At 36.6% G+C, this 18,455-nt stretch overlaps 1 protein-coding gene across 1 annotated transcript in view; it reads right to left on the bottom strand.

Annotated features, from left to right (window-relative positions):
* LOC141330394 (uncharacterized) overlaps positions 1–18,455 on the bottom strand; it is a 29,476-nt gene that overhangs the window by 10,159 nt on the left and 862 nt on the right. The window lies entirely within an intron of this gene.

Raw genomic sequence — 18,455 nt, forward strand, 5'->3', positions numbered from 1 at the left:
TTGAGTAATCTACTTGACAAGTAAATACTTTAACTGCGGTCAAATGTGAATTAACTGCGCTTATTTAACTTTTTGTTTTATAAATCATTACTTAAATTCTGCAATTTGTCTTAATGTCTATCCAGAACATTGTTTTCGCGTGTGATGCACGCACGTTTGCTTGCATGGATTGGTGATTATGAATCCGGCATTAAAATATGTTCATCAAATAATATTATTAACCAGCATTTATGAACGATGAGCAATGCATTCGTTACAGTAAAATTTAATTTTTGATAACCGTAGGTAAAGAAAAAAAATACAACGGATCATGTTAGCTCTGGTCAAATAAAAAATATTAACAGATAGAACTTTAGATTTTAATTAGTAAATGACAGTTTAAATTAACTTTTAACTGAGATTAATAAATGTTTTGGAAGTATTTTTCGTTGTTTAGTCATGTTAACTAATGTTAACAAATATCTTTAACTATTAAGTTAAATTGTGAGATTAGTTATTCAGTTTATTTTAAAAGTGTGGTCTAAAAAGAAAAAAAAAAGTTTACGACCTACACTACCAGTTGTATTTGAACAGCTAAGAGAGAATGAAGCAAACTCAAATGAAGCTAAGAAGCTGAACAGGGCTGTAGCAGTGTACATATGCATATACTGTACATCATTGTCATGTTCTAGACTTATTATATGTTATATTTATCTTTAAATTAAAAAAGAAATTTACCACCTTAATATTGTTGCATTTTTTTTTCTCTGTGGTATCGAAAATAGTATTGAATATCGAGGTATCGTATCGAAGTTAGAAATTCCAGTATCGTGAGAACACTACAGTGGAGCAGAGCGTGAGCTGCTTCAGCAAAAAACGCAACCCGGAAAAACTATCGGCAAGGATTTTTGCAGATAACCGATAGTTCCGCCAATCAACTATCGGTGCCGATTAATCGGCAAAACCGATACATCGGTCGACCTCTATACACAACCACCCTAGAATGAAAAAAATACGCCCAGTTGTTTTTTCTAAATTTAGTAAAATAATTTGCCCCTTCTCATATCGAGCCGTTCTCAGATGCCTGTCGTTATTACGTAACAAGAGGCAGAGGCCGCTCCTGCGATAGTTGATAGACAGCAGTGTTTTAGCATAGACCCGCCTGGAGTGTAAACTGACATCACTGAGGGAATGTGACAGCTCATCTATCTAAATGGGTTCATGTTCACACAAATCATTTTTCACCATACTGCTTTATAAACGAGGATCAGTATAAAGCTTAGCTTTGTAACGCTAGATGGTTTAAAACGGTGTCTGTTAATGATTAAGATGTAACCTTAAAGGTTGTATCAGCGATTTCAAGCCTGAAACATAAAGGCTCAATCCCAATTCTACCCCTTAGCCCTACACTTAGCCCTACCCCTCCGTTTGGCGCGTTCACGTGAAGGGGTAGGGGTGTCTCATTTCTCTTTTGGTTGGAGGGGTAGGGGTAAGGGGAAGGGCCAGATAGCCCTCCAAACGAAGATTTTTCAGGACCTCACTTCAAACGAAGGGCTAAGAGAAATTTCCAACATGGCTGCTCACTCGAGCAAGCAGACTCGTAAATATAAGTAATTTTTGCCTTTAATAAGGATTTTCATGACAATGTTTCATTATATTTATATTACCTTCAATCTTGTGTTTGTGTTTATGGTGTTGTTTTGTAAATAAACGTTTGCAAAAAAATCGCTAAAGTTTGCTAGCAGATAGCACTGATTGCACGATATTACAAAATATATTTTTATGTCATATACACTTGACTGCATGTTAGAAACATGAAAGACCAGTGGCACGGCAATTTCCACTTTTTAAATCCCCTCTGATGCGCATTATTCAGTAGTGTCCTGCATTCACCAAAATCACGGCAGTCCACCGCATCCAGTCATGTGAATAAACGAAATATTCGCTCAAAACACCCAATAAAGGCAGTGATGATGCAGTCAGGACCGTGGAGCCGGCTTGCTTTGAAATGTCTTTAATGATTGCGCCTAATGCGCCCGCTCACCGCACCAGTAATTTAAATCAGTACATAATAATAAAAACGATACCTTACAAATAAAAAGAAGCTGATTTTTACGATCAGAAATTTCTTAAACCAGTGAACCCCTGTAAACATTTTAGTCCAAGGATCCAGAAAACGAATGCGTTCAAATAGAAAGTTCAAAACGAAATTCACAAATGAAGCATATATACTTCTCCAGGCACCACTACACTGATTAGCAATTTGCCGCGCATGAGATAATGTGTTGTTTGTTTTGCTTACGGCCACATGTGAATGAACGGTGCGTACACCGTACATTTTTACTTTTTGCAACATGACAACATTTTGACATCTTGGAATGATGATAAACATCTGCGCATGTCCTCTGACGTAACATTAGGAACTAGCGACAACGTATGATGACGTATCACAGTGTTGTAGTGGTGTCCCATTTCTTAGGGGAAATATTTTAGCCCTTCCCCTTTACACTTTGTTTCAAGGGACAAGGGGAAGGGGCGAGGGGTAGGCGGAGGGGTAGAAAATAGAATTGGGATTGGGCCAAAGTGTCAAATTCAGCTGACCTTTCTTCACGATCCGCTCGCTGCCTGCCCCATAAATCGACTGTGAAAAAAACGTGTCTCTCTGGTCAGCCTAGGGTCTGAGATATGCCAAAAAAAACTATCGGTGCTACCAACCTTTCCACAGAAAAACAAACAGTGTTCCAACCAATCACCGTCAGGGGGTTGGTGTTTTGGACTTTCCTACTGGTGCAGGGATGTGAGGGAGGCGGAGCGAAAATCCACAACACCAATCCCCTGACGCTGATTGGTTGGAACACTGTTTGTTTTTCTGGCATATCTCGGACCCTAGGCTGACCAGAGAGACGCGGTTTTCTTACAGTCGATTTATTGAGCAGGCAGCGAGCGGATCGTGAATAAAGGTCAGCTGAATTTGACACTTATGTTTTAGGCTTGAAATCGCTGATACAACCTTTAATGCAATACCTGCAAACGTGTTTACAGCCCACAGCTGCACACAAGTAAAGACTATAACACTCACATTTAGGCTTATGTATTTCAATATAATTCACTTTTTTTGCTCTTGTTCAATCAGCTATAACGTTACCTCAGTAAACACACCGCGTTCGTCTCTTTACTACAGTAAACACAGTAAACACACCGCGTTCGTATATTTCTTAATTTCGGTCGATACGATATAATTCCAATATCGATATGGACAATATTAAAACGCCTCAGGAAAAAACTGCAGAGGTCTGTACCTACAAATGTCTGCAAACTGAATTTGCAAAGTCTATAATACCTCCAGGCTCCTCCTATTAAAATAAATATATATATTAGGCATGGGATGATAACCGGTTTCAAGGTTTACCGCGGTTTGAAAAAGTCACGGTTTCAAAACCGCAAACAAAAAAAGTTAAACCGTTCCTACGATATGTTCATTTTTTGTGTTGTCAAAGTGAAAGCGCAAGACTCGCTACTAGGTTGTGTGTGTGCGTAGCGAATACAATGCAGCCCCTCCCCCAGCGGTTAGTGCTGCAGGCACTTGTCTGTGAGACTTGTCACTCAGCAGTAATATAAGTTCAGGATGGCCGAAGGAGGTGAACCCCCACAACACAGAGTGGGAAATAGCAGACTGTACTAACCTTACGTTTCTGTGACTGAACATTAGTAAAACAATTAAGTTAAAGTGAAATCACGTCTTTGCTTTTAAGCCTTCTGCTTACAACAGTCCACCGCTCACCCCTCCCTTTACAGAGCTATGGAAGCAGATACAGGATTAAAATCTCACCTTTTTTGACTGCAACGAATAGTGAGATTTCTTTTAAAACGTAATTTAAGGAATTATATTTACTTAATCATTTAATAAAACTTTGTTATTGTGATTATTACTGTTACTTGTTACTTTTCGCAAGCTGATAATTCTAAATTAATAAAAGCATAATGGTTCATTGAGGTCTTTATGCACCCCTTAAAACATAGTTATTGCACCTCTGTCTAGAGATCATCTTAAATATTACATAGTGCACCTTTAACATTTAAAAAATGTTGGTCATATGGTCATATTTTTGCTTTGATTAGTGATTGCATTTTTTCTATTAAGAAGGATTTGTTTTTGAAAATGTTATTTTGTTGAATATTGTTGAGCTGCAGGCTTAGGCTCACACAAGTGACTGAAATTAAATTGAATTAAGAAGATTAAATTATTTATTTTAATCATTTTGCCTGATGTTCCATGTTACAAAATGTTCTATATGTTTCCTAAAATAAAATATACTGTGTTCAGTTAAAAAAAAAAAAAAAAAAAAAAAAGTTTTTTTACCCAGACATTTAAATATAACATTGTAGAGCAGTAATTACAATAACGTGATACCGTGATATTTTTATCCAAGGTTATCATACCGTCAGAATCTTATACCGGCCCATGCCTAATAAATATATATATATATATATATATATATATATATATATATATATATATATATATAATTTTTTTTTTTTTAAATAAAAACAGAACAAAAAAAAATAAGGTTCACTTTGTATTTGTATTTAGCCTTTACAAACAAGAAATTTGAATTAAACTATCAAATAAATAAAACTCTCAGACTCAGCTTATTAACAATAATATATTTCCATTTAAACTAGAACAGTCTTATTTAATTGAGAGAACTGTGAATAATCTATACAAATATGTATGTCTTGACTAAAGACTAAATTAATTCCCTATAAAATCGCTTAAAAAGGGGGAAAGTAGTCATAATAAAAATTATGCCACTAGGCCAACTAATTATTAATCTTCTTCCAGAAGGAGGTGCTGTTTCCCGCATTTTCCTGGTAACATTTGGACACAAAGTAGCGCAGTGGTCATGAATTACTTTATAAGGAGTTATAGTAAAAATTAGATGAAAATGACAAACTTTTCTGAATACAGTAAAGTTTCCTTTTTAGACACATTCATTTAAAAAAAAAAAAAAAAAAACAGCGCCACATTTTGACTGTGAAACGTGCAGTGCTCATGTTTATTTAACGAAGTCGAAGTCTTTTTGAAAATCTATTTGAAAATTATGGCGAACATTTGCATTAACTGTGTATAACTTACCAATGGCAGAGTTTATCCGAACTTAAAAAGCCGAACCACTTCCACACCACTGAATTAGTCTTTCCTGTCTTATCAACTATTTCGTCTGCCTTCTTACTTGTGGAAGCTTCTTCATCCACATCTGTACTGCGGTCAGGGGTATTCATTTTGTAGCTAAAACTTTCCGCGACGGAGCTTAACCAACTACTGCTGAGCGCTGGCAGCGTGTCTGTGATGTACGTCATCACGCAATTCTGTTCCGCTCTTTCTGACGGCTGAGCATTGAACGCCATTCAGTGACAAATGCTAATGTATAAAATTGTATATATATATGCAAATGTATATCGAAATATCGGAAATGGGTTTAAAAATCGTATCACCGTTATTGAAAAAAATTCTATCGCGATATATATTGATATCAAATTATTGTCCAGCCCTACGTTAGTCTCCACAGTAAACACAGTAAACACATTGCGTTAGTCTCCACAGTAAACACATTGCGTTAGTCTCCACAGTAAACATTGCGTTAGTCTCCACAGTACACATTGCGTTAGTCTCCACAGTAAACACATCGCGTTAGTCTCCACAGTAAACACATCGCGTTAGTCTCCACAGTAAACACATCGCGTTAGTCTCCACAGTAAACACATCGCGTTAGTCTCCACAGTAAACACATCGCGTTAGTCTCCACAGTAAACACATCGCGTTAGTCTCCACAGTAAACACATCGCGTTAGTCTCCACAGTAAACACATTGCGTTAGTCTCCACAGTAAACATTGCGTTAGTCTCCACAGTACACATTGCGTTAGTCTCCACAGTAAACACATCGCGTTAGTCTCCACAGTAAACACATCGCGTTAGTCTCCACAGTAAACACATCGCGTTAGTCTCCACAGTAAACACATCGCGTTAGTCTCCACAGTAAACACATCGCGTTAGTCTCCACAGTAAACACATCGCGTTAGTCTCCACAGTAAACACATCGCATTAGTCTCCACAGTAAACACAGTAAAAACATTGCGTTAGTCTCCACAGTAAACACTAGGGATGCCACAATTCTCAACATAATATTGAACCGTTCGGTACGACATCCACGGTTCAATACGCGCTTGTGAATTGCGGTTTTTCGGTTTTACGTTTAAATAATGTATGTGCGTTTTATTTCTCTCCAAAATGACTGTTTGTGTGTGCCTGTAAGTATACGAGCTGAGATGAGGAAACTCCTCCCCGCGAGTAAATATTCAATCACTATTCTCTAAAGTTAGGGGGCGCTAGTGTTGTCAAAAGTCCCGGTACTTCGGTACCAAGTCGGTACTAAAAAAATTAAAACGTGACGGTACCAGGTTTTCTTAAGTACCGGTGGTACCGACAATCCGGTCAACCGCTCTCACGCACTGCACAGTTGCGCTCTATTCAGCGGTGCTGCTGATCCCGCGGCTCTGACTCCACTTGTTGACAAAGAGCCAGGCTTGCTCCAAATAGTTTGGATTTGCGGCTGAACAAGGCGAACATCATAGATCATCAAAAAACTATTTGCAAAAGATGTCGTCTAGGTTCCCTCGAAAGGAGGAAACATCAAACTTAAAACACCTCAAAGATCGACTCAGGGATCAAATGAAAGAGTTCAAGTAATGTAAGTTTCATTTTAATTTCATATTTAGAGCATTATTGCATATTTTAATTTGAATGTCAGACTGAAATAAACATCACCGTTTGTGTAGTGAATCGTTAGCATAAGCGCGGCTAACGCTAATATGCTGGGCCTTAGAATGAATTTGAACCAACGCTCCTATAACTTTTGTTAGAGTAAAAAAAAAGGACATGATGTATTTACTATTTTTTACACAAATGACATGTGTATCCAAAATATATGTGTTAGAGAATGTACAAATGTATGTGTCGTTAACAAAGTTTATGTCCTTAATATGAGTCTGTCAGAAAACGTTCAGGTTTATTCTTGACTGGATAAATATGAATGCAGTTTGGATTGAATAAAAGTACAATTAAATAAAACACGTTTTATCCCCTGTTTAGTTTGGTAATACTTTAAAATAAGATCAAATTCATGCATAATCTAACATAAACTTAAAGTAAGTGAAACATATTTTTACAACATTAATTCATGTTTGTGAATGTTATTTAATACAAAAAGACATGATCATGTTTGTTCATGTTTAACAGATTAATATGATTTTATGCATTAGCAAATGTTGAAATTAGCCTAACCTCACTAAGAATAATTGCCATGTAATGTTAACTACTGTTTATTGTTAGGCGATGTTATCTAACAAATGAAAATTGTAAAGTGTTTTTATACTGCAGTTTTCATCTGTGATAGACACTTGTCTTAATATATGTAATCTTATCTTAATTTATTATAACAGCTGAGGTTATTTTTTTTACTGAAAATTCATATTTTGCTGGTGTCAATGATCTAATGTTGCATCTGGTCAGACTTAGGCCATGGCTTTACTTAAGTATATTATATTTCTTTTTACAGTTGCAGATTAAGGAAGATCATGAAAGACCCCAGCGAACTCTAAAACAGACAACAGTGCAGATGTTTTTCAGCAACAGCAGCAGAAATATGACAAAAAGTTTTGGGTGAAGCTTGTTTACATTTTTTATGCCTGTAATTTATTTAGATGTTATTTCATTACTAAAATGTTTACAAATACTTTTTTAACCTGTGAAAAAACTTTTAACAAAATTTTACATTAGTATAAAGAATGGCACTGTTTTTTGTACATTTTATTTTTTTTATTAATAAAAAATAGTGTGTTGCTCAATTAATATGTTATTGTGTTTTGCTTTGGTACCGAAATTGGTACCGAGAACCGTGGATTTTCAATGGTATTGGTACCGAATACTGAAATTTTGGTACCGTGACAACACTAGGGGGCGCTTAACCATCATTCCACACTTTAACATGGCGAGCGTTGGTGATGTGAGGAAGCGCTGGCGTCTTTCAAGCGGAGGGTGGTTGCCTCCGCGAAGTGCATTTTAAATCCAAAAACAGCAGTTTTACCACCTCGTTGCTGAGGAATATAATGTAGCGATCTAGTATCTATGCTGTTTTAATAAGAATCGCGGGCAAGCGCTGACAAGAAGTTTATGTATGTGCACAGCACAATGTGATCTCTCTCTCTCTCTCTCTATCTATCTCTGTGTTTGCGTGCATCAGTTAAAGCAGCGTATTAATATAGAACAATGATTAAACTGACTTGGAACTACCTGTGCATTAAACTGTTTTACTGCATACCTGCCAGCCAATCAGAATACAGTATCCACACATTCCATTGAATAATTATGTTTACTGAAGTACAAATATGTTTATTTGAAATGGTCAATTTATGTGTATTAACTTCACATGTATGTTTACTTTCAAAATGTAGGAATTTATGTGTTCCCCAGTTTCTACATGGGCTAACAGCAGCTGTGAGATTTCAGTGTTATTTTTTTTATTGTACAGTACACTAACAACTACACTGTAAAAAAAAACTGTTATTTTACGGAAATTTACTGTTTTATTTTACAGTTTTTTCACGTATTTTTAAAAAACAGTTAAAAACTGTAAAATTACGCTCGCAAACTGTAAATGTACGTATCCAGTGTAAAATCACATAAAAACATGTAAATGTACATAACACCCCAAAAAGATTTTTTCCACAGAACACCAATTTATCAATTCACACACACACACACACACACACACACACACACACACACACACACACACACACACACACACACACACTTATACATACATACATGTGTGTGTTCATATTTCATGCTATTTAATAGATTAAAAATATAAATAACATGACAACTGTATGTTCACTGAGTTTAATTTGACATAGGTTTCATAATTCATTTACTGTAAAAAAAGTGTCTTAATGAAGACATTTCTTTATAAATAAACAGATGGATCATCACTTTTCTTTTGTTCACCATTTTATTCTTTCTTTTAAAAAACAGGATATTGCAGCGCTGTGAGGTTCCTAGTGTCTTTCAATGGTTTATGAACCTGATATGTTGATTCGAACAAATTTATTTTTTATATAATTATTAAGTCACTGCGTGTTTACGTAAAAAAGCTGGTGAATCAGTTTTTGAACCGGTTCTTCGAGCAAAAGAAAAGAATCACTTCAATTACTACTGTCACTGGCTTACCACATCTTCTTCCGCTTTTCAAAGTAGTTCTGCTCCGTTTACTGTTTAGTTATACGTTTATTTCCACAGTGTCGTTTCATGAAGTGATATAATAATATAATAATACGCTGATATTTAAATTACAAAAATTATGATTTTAATATTCGAACTAAAGGAATTCTCGCCCTGGCGCAAGGATACATTCTCCACTAAGCAAGCAGTGGGGCTGTCACTCGACAAGTAATCACTCGACCTTCAGCTTTCCCTCCAATCTTCGATGTGAGGCGAAAATAAGCAGGTAAAGTACATGTTTTATATTTTGGTCATTATTTCTACTTAAATTATATTTGAGTCCTAGTATCTGAAATATTTTTGAATCGTTAAACCAGTGCGTGTTTTAAACTTTCGCTCTGCCCAGCAACGTTAACGTCGTTAGTCGTTTAAAATCTTCAAAAAGTTTAAAATTTAGGTTTCATTTGATGGTACTGTGTATTTATTGATTTATTTTTGCTATATTTTATCTGAATCGTACTACATAATTTTGTAGTATTTGATTTTGCTATCAAGTAGGCTGACGTTAAAGTCCCTGAGGGAAAAATGAACGTTAAGTTAGGTCGTTAACGTTAGCTGGTTGTTTACATTAACGTCACTGTTATTAGAAAGATGTGTAACGTTAATGTGTGTTTTAAGAAGGTTTATCTACGGAATTATTGATGCAGTAAGTGCGAATATGTAAAAATTGCGCCAACTTTACCTAACTTCGACGCATAGTGCAATATTTTTAGTCAGTTTTTATATACATCGTTGTTTAGGCGTCGTCTACAAGCTCAAAAATGCTGTTTTCCGAGGTGAGGTTGGATGACAATTCTGTATTCAGAAACAGATTCATTAGGAGTAACGCTTAAAGTGATCCAACCCCCTCCGAGCACTGTTCGTCGGCACTTTTCCCCTCTAACGTTACAAGCACTGGCTTAGCTGGTTTAGGCTGGTCCTGGACCAGTACATGACCACAAAGGACCAATATAAACCAGCAAAGGACCAGCTAAAACCAGCATCCCAGCATGAAAACCTAGCTAACCAGTATATGCTGATTTTTTTTCAACAGGGAGGCCTGGGTGTCTGCATATGCATTTCTTGGCACGTGGTATTCTTCTTCCTGTGGACCATAGGTGCCTAACCTTATTATCTCTCCTCATATTTTCATAAATAATTTCATTTGGTTACCCTTTATAACTGTCTATGGATTAAAGAAGTATTAAATCAGTGAAAAGTATTAAAAAAATTGTAACTGGTGCATGAAAATACTCTGTTTTTGCCTTAAGTGTGTCACCTGAGGACCAGATGTTCTATAAAGTGGATCGGACAACCTTGCCCTCTAAAGTGGATTGTGCCAAACTTCCAAGTAAACCCTGCATAATTGTGTGTGGTATGTTTGAATGTTTTTAAAGGAAAACTATTTAAAATTTGCAGGAATTTAAGTTTGTCAGTGTTACTGATCCCTTCTTTTTCTTATGCATAACAACAGGAGCATCCCCTTTGACGGCAGAGAACTTTGTTTTCTGTTGACCAAGCCATAGTTAGCAGCCACATCACCATCTTCAGGGATGCTCCGAAGTTGTCATACAAATGCTTGAACATTTAAGGTAAAAAAAAGCACACACACACACACACACACACACACTCTCTCTCTCTCACACACACACACACACACACACACGCGCTCGCACACACATCCTCACACACACACACACACAAATACTTACACTCTCACACACGTATCCTCACAAACTCACAATTACTCACATCCTCACACACACACAAATACTCACACTCTCACGTATCATCACAGACTCACAATTACTCACATCCTCCCACACACAAATATTTGACTCTCACACATGTATCCTCACATACTCACACACAAATACTCACATTCTTACACATGCATCCTCACACACACACACACACACACACACACAATTACTCACATACTCACACTCACACACAAATACACTCTTACACATGTATACTCACAATTACTCATACACTTTCACACACAAATACTCACACTCTTACACATGCATCCTCACACACACAAATACTTAGACTCTCACACATGTATCCTCACACACTCACATACTCACACACAAATACTCACACTCTTACACATGCATCCTCACACACACAAATACTTAGACTCTCACACATGTATCCTTACACACTCACATACTCACACACAAATACTCACACTCTTACACATGCATCCTCACACACACAAATACTTAGACTCACACATGTATCCTCACACACTCACATACTCACACACAAACACTCACACTCTTACACATGCATCCTCACACACACAATTACTCACACACACACACACACACACACACACACACACACACACACACACACAAATACACTCTTAAACTTGTATACTCACAATTACTCACATACACTTTCACTCACAAATACTCACACTCTTACACATGTATCCTCACACACACAAATACTTAGACTCTCACACATGTATCCTCACACACTCACAATTACTCACATACACTCTCACACACAAATACTTACACTCCCACAGACATATCCTCACACACTCACAATTACTCACATACACACACATACTCACACTCTTACACATGCATCCTCACACACAAATACTTACTCTCTCACACATGTATGCTCACACACTCACACAATTACTCACATACTCACACTCTCACGTATCCTCACACAATTACTCACATACTCACACTCACACACAAATACACTCTTACACATGTATACTCACAATTACTCACATACACTTTCACTCACAAATACTCACACTCTTACACATGCATCTTCACACACACAAATACTTAGACTCTCACACATGTATCCTCACACTCACAATTACTCACATACACTCTCACACAAAAATACTTACACTCCCACACACACATCCTCACACACTCACAATTACTCACATACACTCTCACACAAAAATACTTACACTCCCACACACAATTACTCACATTCTCACGTATCCTCACACACTCACACAATTACTCACATACTCACACTCTCACGTATCCTCTCACTCACAATTACTCACATACTCACATTCTCACGTATCCTCTCACTCACAATTACTCACATACTCACATTCTCACGTATCCTCACACACTCACACAATTACTCACATACTCACACTCTCACGTATCCTCTCACTCACAATTACTCACATACTCACATTCTCACGTATCCTCACACACTCACACAATTACTCACATACTCACACTCTCACGTATCCTCTCACTCACAATTACTCACATACTCACATTCTCACGTATCCTCACACACTCACACAAGTACTCACATACTCACACTCTTACACACAAATACTCACACTCTTACACATGCATCTTCACACACACAAATACTTAGACTCTCACACATGTATCCTCACACTCACAATTACTCACATACACTCTCACACAAAAATACTTACACTCCCACACACATATCCTCACACACTCACAATTACTCACATACACTCTCACACAAAAATACTTACACTCCCACACACAATTACTCACATTCTCACGTATCCTCACACACTCACACAATTACTCACATACTCACACTCTCACGTATCCTCTCACTCACAATTACTCACATACTCACATTCTCACGTATCCTCACACACTCACACAAGTACTCACACTCTTACACACAAATACTCACACTCTTACACATGCATCTTCACACACACAAATACTTAGACTCTCACAAATGTATCCTCACACTCACAATTACTCACACTCTCACACAAAAATACTTACACTCCCACACACATATCCTCACACACTCACAATTACTCACATACACTCTCACACAAAAATACTTACACTCCCACACACAATTACTCACATTCTCACGTATCCTCACACACTCACACAATTACTCACATACTCACACTCTCACGTATCCTCTCACTCACAATTACTCACATACTCACATTCTCACGTATCCTCACACACTCACACAAGTACTCACATACTCACACTCTTACACACAAATACTCACACTCTTACACATGCATCTTCACACACACAAATACTTAGACTGTCACACATGTATCCTCACACTCACAATTACTCACATACACTCTCACACAAAAATACTTACACTCCCACACACATATCCTCACACACTCACAATTACTCACATACACTCTCACACAAAAATACTTACACTCCCACACACAATTACTCACATTCTCACGTATCCTCACACACTCACACAATTACTCACATACTCACACTCTCACGTATCCTCTCACTCACAATTACTCACATACTCACATTCTCACGTATCCTCACACACTCACACAAGTACTCACATACTCACACTCTTACACACAAATACTCACACTCTTACACATGCATCTTCACACACACAAATACTTAGACTGTCACACATGTATCCTCACACTCACAATTACTCACATACACTCTCACACAAAAATACTTACACTCCCACACACATATCCTCACACTCCCACACACATATCCTCACACACTCACAATTACTCACATACACTCTCACACAAAAATACTTACACTCCCACACACAATTACTCACATTCTCACGTATCCTCACACACTCACACAATTACTCACATACTCACACTCTCACGTATCCTCTCACTCACAATTACTCACATACTCACACTCTCACGTATCCTCTCACTCACAATTACTCACATACTCACACTCTCACGTATCCTCTCACTCACAATTACTCACATACTCACACTCTCACGTATCCTCTCACTCACAATTACTCACATACTCACACTCTCACGTATCCTCTCACTCACAATTACTCACATACACTCTCACACAAAAATACTTACACTCCCACACACATATCCTCACACACTCACAATTACTCACATACACTCTCACACAAAAATACTTACACTCCCACACACAATTACTCACATTCTCACGTATCCTCACACACTCACACAATTACTCACATACTCACACTCTCACGTATCCTCTCACTCACAATTACTCACATACTCACATTCTCACGTATCCTCACACACTCACACAATTACTCACATACTCACACTCTCACGTATCCTCTCACTCACAATTACTCACATACTCACATTCTCACGTATCCTCACACACTCACACAAGTACTCACATACACTTTCACTCACAAATACTCACACTCTTACACATGCATCTTCACACACACAAATACTTAGACTCTCACACATGTATCCTCACACTCACAATTACTCACATACTCACATTCTCACACACTCACACAAGTACTCACATACTCACACTCTTACACACAAATACTCACACTCTTACACATGCATCTTCACACACACAAATACTTAGACTGTCACACATGTATCCTCACACTCACAATTACTCACATACACTCTCACACAAAAATACTTACACTCCCACACACATATCCTCACACACTCACAATTACTCACATACACTCTCACACAAAAATACTTACACTCCCACACACAATTACTCACATTCTCACGTATCCTCACACACTCACACAATTACTCACATACTCACACTCTCACGTATCCTCTCACTCACAATTACTCACATACTCACACTCTCACGTATCCTCTCACTCACAATTACTCACATACTCACACTCTCACGTATCCTCTCACTCACAATTACTCACATACTCACACTCTCACGTATCCTCTCACTCACAATTACTCACATACTCACACTCTCACGTATCCTCTCACTCACAATTACTCACATACTCACACTCTCACGTATCCTCTCACTCACAATTACTCACATACTCACATTCTCACGTATCCTCACACACTCACACAATTACTCACATACTCACACTCTCACACACAAATACTCACACTCTTACACATGCATCCTCACACACAAATACTTACTCTCTCACACAATTATGTTCACACACTCACGATTACTCACATACTCACACTCTCACGTATCCTCTCACACACAAATACTCACACTCTTACACATGTATCCTCACACACTCACAATTACTCACATACACTCTCACACACAAATACTTTCACTCCCACACACGTAGCCTCACACACTCACAATTTTTCACATACTCACACACACACTCACACTCTTACACATGTATCCTCACACACTCACAATTACTCACATACACTCTCACACACAAATACTTTCACTCCCACACACGTAGCCTCACATACGCAAATACACACACAAATACCCACATACGCATCGCGCACACACATCCTCACACCCACAGATTCTTATTACTCTGCTTTTATTAATAATATATTTAGAGCATATGTTACAGTCCATGTTTTATTACTAAGTGTTTTTTTCATTCAACAGATGCCTGTTTAAGATGAACCCCGAGAAGGGATTGACAGTGGAGAAAGACCACATCGATAAAGCAATCGGCAGTCAGTCCAAACATTTTTTCACTGATAAACCTAACTAACTGATTAATTTAAGATTGCAGACTATGAATGGATGGACTAAAAACTTTGAATGTCAGATCTGAATTAATCTGTTCACTGGTGGCTCAAGTTTTAAGGACAATTTAGTTATTGTTATTTGTTTACCAAACTGCTATATTGTTACAGTTTTAACCAATTTTTTTATTGTGTGTTGTTGCAGTTATTATATATATATTTTTTTATAATTTTATACTGTTGCCATTATAAATTATGTTGTTGCAGTTGTGACCTAATTTTACCTTTTGGACCATCTTTTATTGTTGCAGCTATGATCATTTTTAAAATATTTTATTTACAAACAAATTATTGAAGTATTGTTGCAGTTGTGATCAAATGTTTATTGTTATACTACAGTTATGAACAAACTTGCTAGATTGTAGATGGGCTATAATCTTTATGTTGGTATATTGTTGCAGTTCTGAACAAACTATATTGATATATTCTTTAAGTTGAGATGTTATATTCTTGCAGATATGTGAATAAATTATTAAAAAACTGTTTTATGGCTGATTATTTGAATGAAAATGTTCAAAATGGATAATTGAATGGTTTTTACATTACTTTCCACAATATTTAAGTAAAGTTCCTTATTAAATATTAAAAGCTCAAGAAAATACAGAAAATCGTGTGTAAAATTACAGAAAAAAACTGTTTTTTTGAATTACGGAAAATTACCGTAATTTAATGTGCCTGTTATTTTACGGTTTTTTTCCGGCACCCTAGCTGCCGGAATTTTACCGTTTTTTTACGGATTTTTTTTTTACAGTGTAGTGTACTTTTCTGGCTTTTAAGTAAAACAAAGAAGTATTGCAATAAATCGTTTTTATTTTTTCTCCTTAACCTCTAACTGTTCCTATTGCCTAAGCATAGAATGACAAAAAAAAAAAAAAAAAAAAAACACTTACGTGTCAAGCCACCAGAACCGAACCGAACCGAAAACCGTGTTAAAAAACCGAGGTATGTATTGAACCGTAGGCTAACTGTATTGTTGCATCACTAGTAAACACATCGCATTAGTCTCCACAGTAAACACATCACGTTTACTAACCATTCAGACAGGTCCAGTATAAGCCGTAATTGCCGAACTTCTTTGCGGGTGTCATCTTGTTTCGGTTCCAACTCCGGTTTTTAAATTAAATTTTCAATGGATGGGGTTGTTCAGTGTCTTCAAGGCCATTTCCCCCCAAACTATACTATTATACCCACAACTGTTGTCTATTCAACACCACATGTGCTATGTAATGACACGCCCCACAGAACTGAGGGGCGGGGTGAGCAGAGGTTCATTTCATTTAAAGGGCCAGATACTGATATCGCTTGCTGAGAACAGAGGCATTATTTACCAGGTAAAATGAGTGTTTTTTTTACACTACCATAGAGAATTTTTAATCAAACTATATTACAAACTTTTCATTTGGACCTTAAAGCATCATATTAACTTGTGGAAAATGGGCATTGGATGACCCCTTTAAAAATGTTTAAAAGGAAATGCCACCACTGACAGTAGGGGGCGCTGGTGCAAGAGCACACAGTTTTTTGACAGTGCTATGGAGCTAAGATGGCATGGTGCAACAAGCCAGCAGCCTTCAAGTTGTTTGTTCATTTTTAATTTAAGAAGTTTGGAACATCATCAAGTCTTTTTGGATGTATTCACGCAACTTTGCATGATTATTGCATTAACAAAATTGAAGATTTGAAGCTTTTTTTTTGCCACTACAAAATGATTGACTTTAACATTTCTATTTTAATTTACTTGTGCCTTATTATTATTTTATAGTTGTATAGAAGGAAATTTCATAGAATTGGCAAATTCATTTATCAGAAATTGTAGGTACAGACATTCTTGGCTGTTTTTCTTTAAATATTATTTATATTGTATCGACCAAAATTAAGAAATGTATTGTGATATAAATACCGGCTGTATCGTCCAGCCCTATTTTAAATAATCTTAGACTTAGTCTAGTATAGAATTACATTTTCTTTGAGCTACATCAGGACTAAATTGAGGCTTTACATTAATAAATAATTAAATATAATATTATAACACACACACAAACAAAACCCTAACCTTTCATAAAAAATTAAAGGGAAGGGAAATTTAAAATAAAGTCGTTTTTGCAACCTCCTTTCGCCAATTTAACAGCTACAAGTCTCCCCTGTAATTCCTGATAAGATTGGAGAACACCAGCAAAGAGTTCAGAGACCATTCCTTCATATAGATTATTTCTAGGGATGCACTGAGATGAAAATTCTTGGCCGAGACTGAACAAAATTAAACACTGGGTAGAAGGTTGATTGAAAAAAAAAAATAACATTTTTTTTTTTTTTTTTTTTGTGGTTTGCCCCCATGTATTCTGCCTTTTTTTTTAACCATTGCATAAATTAAATAGCCAAAACATGCTTTTTACAGTTTTGTCTTGGTTTTCAAATAATAATAAAAAAAAAAAAAAAAATGCAAAAAAAAAAAAAAAAACAATTACAAAACATCACTTTACACTGAATATTTTTAACATTCTAGTAGACATTATAGCCTACCAACAAAGCACAATTTAACTTAAAATTAATAAGTTAGTAAAATAATATTCTTTGGCCATTTTAAGACCCCCTTCTTAAATCAGGTATTCTTTCCAATTTCAATCATCATACAATAA

Source organism: Garra rufa, chromosome 1 (genome assembly GCF_049309525.1).
Source record: "Garra rufa chromosome 1, GarRuf1.0, whole genome shotgun sequence".
Lineage (NCBI taxonomy): Eukaryota > Metazoa > Chordata > Actinopteri > Cypriniformes > Cyprinidae > Garra > Garra rufa.